The following is a 7702-nucleotide window of genomic DNA, read 5'->3' on the forward strand; positions in this document are numbered from 1 at the left end:
TTTCTGTTTTTTTGTGTTATTATTATATTAATGATAAGAGAACTTAGTTGCTTATTGCTAAACAATGGAGACACATGTCTGGTCATGATCAAAATATATCAGATGATAAGGTTATACCAATAGAACTATAGATATCTGCCAAAGGAGCAGTGAGGCTGCATCTTCTAACCTCCCCTAACCCCACAAAAGGAAGACAGAATCACCCTGAGTAGCCCAAAGCCTATCCCTGCGAAGCCAGACATGCTGCCTCCCTCCAGCCCTTTCACCAACCCTGGCACTAACCATTTCTCCTGCAGCACCTACCACCTCTCTGCTGGGTTTGATAATTTGCTGCAGTGGCCACACAGAAGTCACAGATTATGGTGTTTATTAGGGTAGCAACAGGCTACAATTCAAGTTCAGAAATGCATTCAGTCTCTCGCAGTCAGCTGTCTCTCAGCAGTGTGTGTCTCTTACGTCTCTCTCTCTCTCAGCAAGTGCGTGTCTCTCAGGAGTGCTTTTCTTTCAGCAGCACATCTTTCTCAGACAGCAGTCAGAGAGACTTCTTCTGCCTCTAGGAGGGGTGCTTTTGAGCCTGACAGAGTGGCCAAACTAACCAATCCCAACATCAGAGTTCTATACATACACCTGAGAGAGAGTGAACTTCCCGTAAGATTGCTTCGTGCCACTCCCAACAGAAATACCCCAGGTGGATAATTTTAACAATTAGGAGATATTCAGTTGCTAATGGCAAATTCCACCACGGAGTCCACAAAGACTTATGGCTAGAAGAGCCACACTATGTAATTTACTACACTGCAATGTTCATATGGGATGATTTCTAACTGAAGTGATTATGGACTAACAAATTAGAAAAGGAAAAAAATTAATAATATCCCTTCAGAAATAACATTGGACTCATGGAAAATATGTAGCAGATAAAAATTCAAAGCCCAGAAAGATGGAATCAGCTTAAAGAGAAACGTGAAAGTTTTAGAATTTCAAAAAAAAGTTTAAAGAGTAATTGTGAATGATAAATTCTCAGTTTAGAAACTGAGGAATAGATGGTGATTATGAATTCTTTATCCTGAGAATCTCCGTGGATAGCATGCCAAGAAATGGAAGGAACAGAGTTATGGTGGAAACAATTAAGTGAATTTGAGAAGGATACTTAATGAAGAAATAGGTAGAATTTAGAACATTAAGGAAATAAAAAACATGACAATTTTGCATAGAATTTGGAGGGAGCTCTGGTAGCATAGTGCCTAAGGCACTTGACTGCTGACCAGAAGGCTGGCGGTTCAAACTCATCAGCCACTCCTCAGAAGGAAGATTGGGCAATCTACTTCTGTAGTAGTTTGCCTCAGAAACCCAAGGAGGGGTCGCTATGAGTCAGGTCCGACTCCACGGCACATAACAACAACAACAACAACAGTAATGATAATAAAGTGTAGACTTGAGTCCTAACTATATTTATGGATTATTTTGAGCAAGTTTGTTAACCTTGCTAAGAGTTATTTTTCTCATTTGGAGAGTGGTGATCATGCGTATTTTACAGCATTGCCATTATAAATAAATAATGCATGTAAAGCATTTAGCAAAATTTCTAGACAATGATAACAGTGAAAATAGTGATTAAATTGACCTTGATCTCCTGCTCAATACTAGTCTTCTGATTGTTTCTTGTAGACTGCACTCTGTCCGCACGAGGTTTCTCATTGTTCCAAGTATTCCATGGCTTTTCTTGATTCTAGGCTTCTGTGTATGATTTTTGTTCTATCTAGAATATCGTTATTCATTTGCAGATATTTATTGATACTACTCTGTGTCTTATACTAGGGATAAATTTTTGAAGGCCATTACAGTTGCGTATAGAGTTAATATTGAGTATAATTGATCCAGCTGAGTACAGGGAAACCATTCACCCTTCATGTCTTCCTTGTACTCTCCCTACTAATGAATATAGTAAGGAATAGCAATAAAACGTTCCTTTATTATACCACAGTCACTAAGACTGTGATGCCAAGGAACATTCTTAAATCTATTGCAGAGGAAACAGAAATTACCCAGTGGAATTCTTTTAATAAGGTTGTTGTGGGAAGGCAGTTAATACCTGCCTGTGTTGCCTTTTCCTACTTGTTGATTTCTAATTGAATTCCATTGTGGTCAGAGAAAATATTCGTATAACTTGAATTCTTTTACATTTATTGAGATATGTTTCATGGCCTAGAATATGGTCTATCTTGATAAATGTTAAGTGTATACTTGAAAAGACTGTTTTTTGATGTTGTTGTGTGGAATGTTTTATAAATGTCAATTAGATTAAGTTAGGCAATAGTGTATACATCTTCTATATCTTTTTAAATTTTCTTTCTACTTGTTCTACCAATTTTGAGAGAGGTGTATTGAAATCTCTGACTGTAATTGTAGACTTAGCTATTATTCCTTGTCATTTGATGTGCTGTTTTGCTTCATGTATTTTGAATTGTTGTGTCTCATGGTGAACTGAAAACCCTTTTTCATTGTGAAATGATCTATCCCTTTGCTTCAGAAATATTCTTTATATGAAAGCTACCTTATCTTTTATTCATATATCCACTTTTGATTAGTGTTATCCTGATACATCTTTTTTCATGTACTTACTTTTAATGAGTTTGTGTCTTTATCCTTAAAGTATGTCACTTGTAAGCAGCATATAGTTGGGTCTTATTGTTTTTGATACAATATGGTATTCTCTGCCTTTTAGTTGAGGTTTTTAGACCATTTACGTTTCGTGTGATTATTGATATGGTTAGCTTTAAATTTATCATCTGGCCATTTGTTTTCTATTTGTTCTATTCTCTTTCCTGCTTTCTTTTGTTTTAAATCAATATTTGTTAGGAGTTAATTTTATTTCCTTTGTTTGCTTATTAGCTGTAACTTTTGATTTTGATATTTTAGTGGTTGCTTAGGGTTTGCATTATCTTTTATTTATGACAGTCTACTTTCAGATATTATACCACTTCACATATAAAAGCCATACTTCCATTTCTCTCCCTCCACCCTTTGTTTTATTGTGGTCATACATTTTAATTTTACATATGCTATAAGCTCCATAAGGACCTCTGGTGGCATAGTGCCTAAGGCATTTGACTGCTAGCCAGAAGGTTGGCAGTTCAAACCCACCAGCCACTCCATGGAAGGAAGACTGGGCAATCTATTTCCATAAAGATTTACTGCCTCGGAAACCCAAAGGGGGTTGCTATGAGTTAGAATTGACTCGATGGCAATGAGTTTGGTTCTTTGGTTTATAAACTCCATCTTACATCATTACTCTTTTTATTTTCATGATCAGTTATCTTTTAATGAGATTTAAATGAGAAGAAAACAATTTTATGTATTTACCTTGTAATAAACATTTCTAGCGCTCTTTATTACTTTGTGTAGTTCCATATTTCTGTCTGGTGTCATCTTCATCCCCCTCCCCACGGAAGACTTTCTTTTGCACTTCTTTCAGTGTGGTTTTGCAGGCAGTGAATTCTTTCATCTTTCATATATCTAAAAAATATTTTCATTGGGTTTAGAATTTTATATTCACAGATGTTTTCCTTTTAATGCTTTAAGAGTTTGCTCCACTGTCTTCTCACCTGCTTGTTTCTGATGATAATTATGGTTCATACTTACCTTTGCTCCTCTGCACATAATGTGTCATTTTTTTCTGGCTGCTTTTTTTTTTTTTTAAATGTGATTTGGGTGAGAGGTCACAGAGCAAATTCACTGTCCGTTCAGCAGTTCACATACACTTTGTCTCATGATATTGACTACAATTTACCATAATGCAACAGCTTCCCTCCCACTTCTTCCCCATAGTTACCTCTTCTCTGTGTCCTTCCCTCCATTCTCTGGCTGCTTTTAAGATTTTCTCTTACCATGGGTTTTGAGCAGTTAGATTAAATGTGGTTTTCTTTTTTGTGTGATCTTAGGGTTTATTGAGCTTTTGCCTTTGTGGACTTAATAGTTTTCATAACATTCAGAAAATTTTGGGCCATTATTTCTTCAAATATTTTTTCTGCTCAACCTCTCTCTTCCGTTGGGCACTCTCACTATTCATATACTTAGGCTACTTGAAGTTGGTGTGCAGACCACTGATTCTCTTTTCTTGTTTTTGAAGAATTCTTTTTTCTTTCTGTTTCATTTTGTATCATTTCCACTGTTGTGTTTTTAATCCATTAATCTCCCCCCACCACCACAATATCTAATCTGCTATTAATTCCCACCCAGTGTAATTGGACTGGAAGTTCAGTTCAGGTCTTTATCTACCTATCTACATCTATATATCTTTCATGTCTCTTAACTTTTGAATTCCTTATCAGGAAGTTCCAATGCTGTTTCTTCCTCAGGGATGTGTTGTGGGTCTGTATCCTGCTCCCTTGTTTCTACCACTTTATCTTGCTTGTTTATGTGGACTGTGATATTGTTGTATTTAGATCTCCATTAACTGTTTGTGAAGAGCAGCTGAGGGTGAGTCAGACTTTTTTTGGTGGTGGTTTATTGTAGGCCTCTTGGTGGAGAAGGAGATGGTGACTCTCATTCAGTAAGTGAAGCTGCAGGAGGTGTGGGTGTAGTTGTGTTGTATGGGGACTGTTGCTGTCTCCACTCAGTTAGACAAAAATAACAATTGAATAACCATCAAAGACATAAAAACTAATGGACAAAAAAAAACACACCGTGTAATCACACAGGAACAGTAACCAAAAAAGAAAAAAGAAAAGGGAAAAAGACAAAAACAAAACAAAAAAAAAACACTGCAAAATCTGGAAAGAGGACAATAAGAGAAAAAAGTAGAAAAGGAGAATAATGAAGAAATAAATGAGAAAAGTGCAAAAAGAAAAACAAGAAACAGGGTTACCCACAAGAAAGAAGAAAAAAAAATCAAACTAGAAACAGGGAAAAGAAAAAAAGCTGAAAACTAGAACCTAGGAAGGGAAGAATAAAGAATGATAATAAAAAGGACAAAAGTAATAATAATAATAATAATAGTTTTAAAACAGGCAAAAACAAACAAACTGAAAAAAAGAAAAAAGAAAAAAAAAAAAATTTGGACAGGGTGGGTCAGGGCACCAAGGTTCAGTAGGAGCACATAGAGTGGGGTGAAATTCCTGCCAGCCTAGAAGGTGGGTGGTAGTGAGGGATGGCTGCACCTCCGTTGACCAAGAGGGTGTGAAATATAAAGTAACAAGAGGAATGTTGCACTTTTCCAGTAGTCCATGTGTCCAGGATGTCTTTGCAGTTCCCAGTGAGCGGAGCGTGTTCTTAAGTCCCTGGAACCTGGGAGAATGCAGTTGCTTTAAACATCCAAAATGGTTAAGCCTCTTATAAACATTCAAAATGGCTGCGTCCTCCAGATAGGCAAAAGTCCACAGCTCAGCCTGCCTTCCTCTTCACTGCTTCCCCTTTTATTCCTCAGCCACCAGAGCAGTCCTCCGTGCAGTCCCTGGCTAGCAGGGCTGACTTTTAGGTTAATTCTTAGGTCCTACCACCACTCGGCAATATCCAAGCTGTTTGTCCCATCAGAATTGTTGCCAGACCGCAGCTCTGTATATCTCCTTTTTTGGTATTTTCATGCAAATTATTCTGCTAGTTGGAGTTTAATCCACTTCTATATCCTTCCATTCAAAGCTCAGGGGTCCAGGATTATCTTCTGTGTCTGTGTTAATTGGTTCCCCTTTTCTTTGTTGAAGAGGATCTGTGCAGTCTTTCTGCCTATTCTGCCATCTTACTGGAACTCCTCATGTCTCTTAACTTTTTAAACATAGAGGATAGAGTTATATGAACTGTTTTAATGTCTTTGGTTTCTAATTCTAACATCTGTGTCAGTTTCATTTTGATTTATTTATCTCCTCATTGTGGATCACATTTTTCTGTTTCTTTTTTTTTTTTTTTATTAGATGCCATGCATTGTCATTTTTACCTTGCTGGGTGCTGAATATTTTTGTATTCCTACAACTATTCTTGAGTTTAAATGTGGGGAATGGTTACTTAGAATGCTTGACTCTTGTGGGTTTTGCTTATAAGACTTCATAGGTGGGTCCAGAACTATGCTCCTTGTGGGGCTAATTAATTATTCCTCACTCCTCAGGCTGTACTCAATTCCCTCAGAAATACAAGGTTTTGTGGTTTGACTGGTGGGCATAAGCAGTATGCTGTGTGTGAATGCTGGATACTGTTACCTCCAATCCTTTCTGATAGTTCTTTCTCATGCCTTGGATAGTTTCCTTACATACATGTGCTAATAAGTACTCATCTGAATATTCAAGGGGGCATTCTCCAGATCTCCAGAGTTCTGTCTCTATTCGGGTCTCTCCTCTTTACTAACATTTTCTCATGAGTTCTGCCTTGGTTTTTCTGGACTCTCAGCTCTATCTTCTCAACTCATGGCATCTCCGGGATCCACCTGAGTTTCTCCTCCCACTGCCACTGTCATTAAAACTCTCAAGGCTGGGGCAATCATATGGCTTACCTCATTTGTTTTCTGTCTCTAAGGGATCATTATTGCTTGTTCTCTGGTATTCAATGTCTTGCAAATTGTAGTTTCATATATTTTGTCCATTTTGTTGTTTCCAGTGGGATGGTAAATTCTTTCCTTATTACTCTGTCTTGGCCAGAATTGGAAGTCTTTTCTTTTCTTTTTTAATTTGCTCATAGTAAATTTCTGTATTTTTTGACACTCATTAATTAAGAATGTAGTGGATTTCTCTAAGAGGAGGTCAGAGAGAGTGGTACTTTGCAGCTGGTGAATTGGAAGTATTTAATGGCTGGATATCAGCCTGTGGCTTCAGAAACTTGATTTGCCTGTTCACTCTGAATAGGTCGTTGTCTTAAGTCTGACACACACCAGCCAGAGTTATAGACAGTGGCATATATTGTAAGAATGTTTACATATATCTGGCACAGTCTTTTCACATAGGTAAGATACACTTGAACCAAATGGTAATTGAATGATTTCTTGGTGTTGACCCCTAATTAACGTAGCCAGATGCATGCACCTATATTTCCTGTGCTGTCTGCTTCCTCCAGATTATTCATGCACAGAAACACACACTCTAAGGATATTTGTCTCTCTGATCAGCCCTGTTTGGATTTCGTACTTTCTTCAGTTATTTTAATGTCTTGAATAGATGAATTAATATCTGAAGGCCTGTCTTGATGGCCAGAAATCCATCTGTATCTTTTCTCAAATTAATTTTTTTCTTCATTTATATTTTTAATGTGACTTTGCAGATCTCTTTTTGCAACCATTATTTGTTAAGTACAGCCTCATGCTGAGGGCAATCTCATCTCTTCTTTGTCTAGATTGTTTTTAAAAAAATTTATTGTGATTTGGGTGAAAATTTACAGAGCAAATTCATTTTCCATACAGTGGTTCAAACACATCTTGTCTCATGACATTGACTGCAATTTCCCACAATGCAATAGCTTTCTTCCCACTTCCTCCCCATAGTTACCTCTTCCCCGTGTCCTTCCCTCCCATGCACTCCTGCTCCCTGAGCTGTCTCCCTGTACATACACAGACCTATTATCCCATGATTGATTTTTCCAAGGAGTATATGTACCTAATGTAAGTGTTCAGCTCATATCTGTCTTTTGTTTGGCTGGAAGCCACAGGAGTGAGTTTAATTCCAGACTTGAAGGGCAGCTAGGGGCCATAGTCTCAGGGGTTTCACCAGACTCTATCAGACCACCA

The 7702-nt window shown here is 37.5% G+C and overlaps 1 protein-coding gene across 1 annotated transcript in view; it reads left to right on the forward strand.

Annotated features, from left to right (window-relative positions):
* BBS9 (Bardet-Biedl syndrome 9) overlaps window positions 1–7702 on the forward strand; it is a 784410-nt gene that overhangs the window by 161939 nt on the left and 614769 nt on the right. The window lies entirely within an intron of this gene.

The sequence above is a fragment of the Orycteropus afer genome, unplaced genomic scaffold (genome assembly GCF_000298275.1).
Source record: "Orycteropus afer afer isolate SDZICR_OR568_19922 unplaced genomic scaffold, OryAfe1.0 scaffold00422, whole genome shotgun sequence".
In the NCBI taxonomy this organism is placed as follows: domain Eukaryota; kingdom Metazoa; phylum Chordata; class Mammalia; order Tubulidentata; family Orycteropodidae; genus Orycteropus; species Orycteropus afer.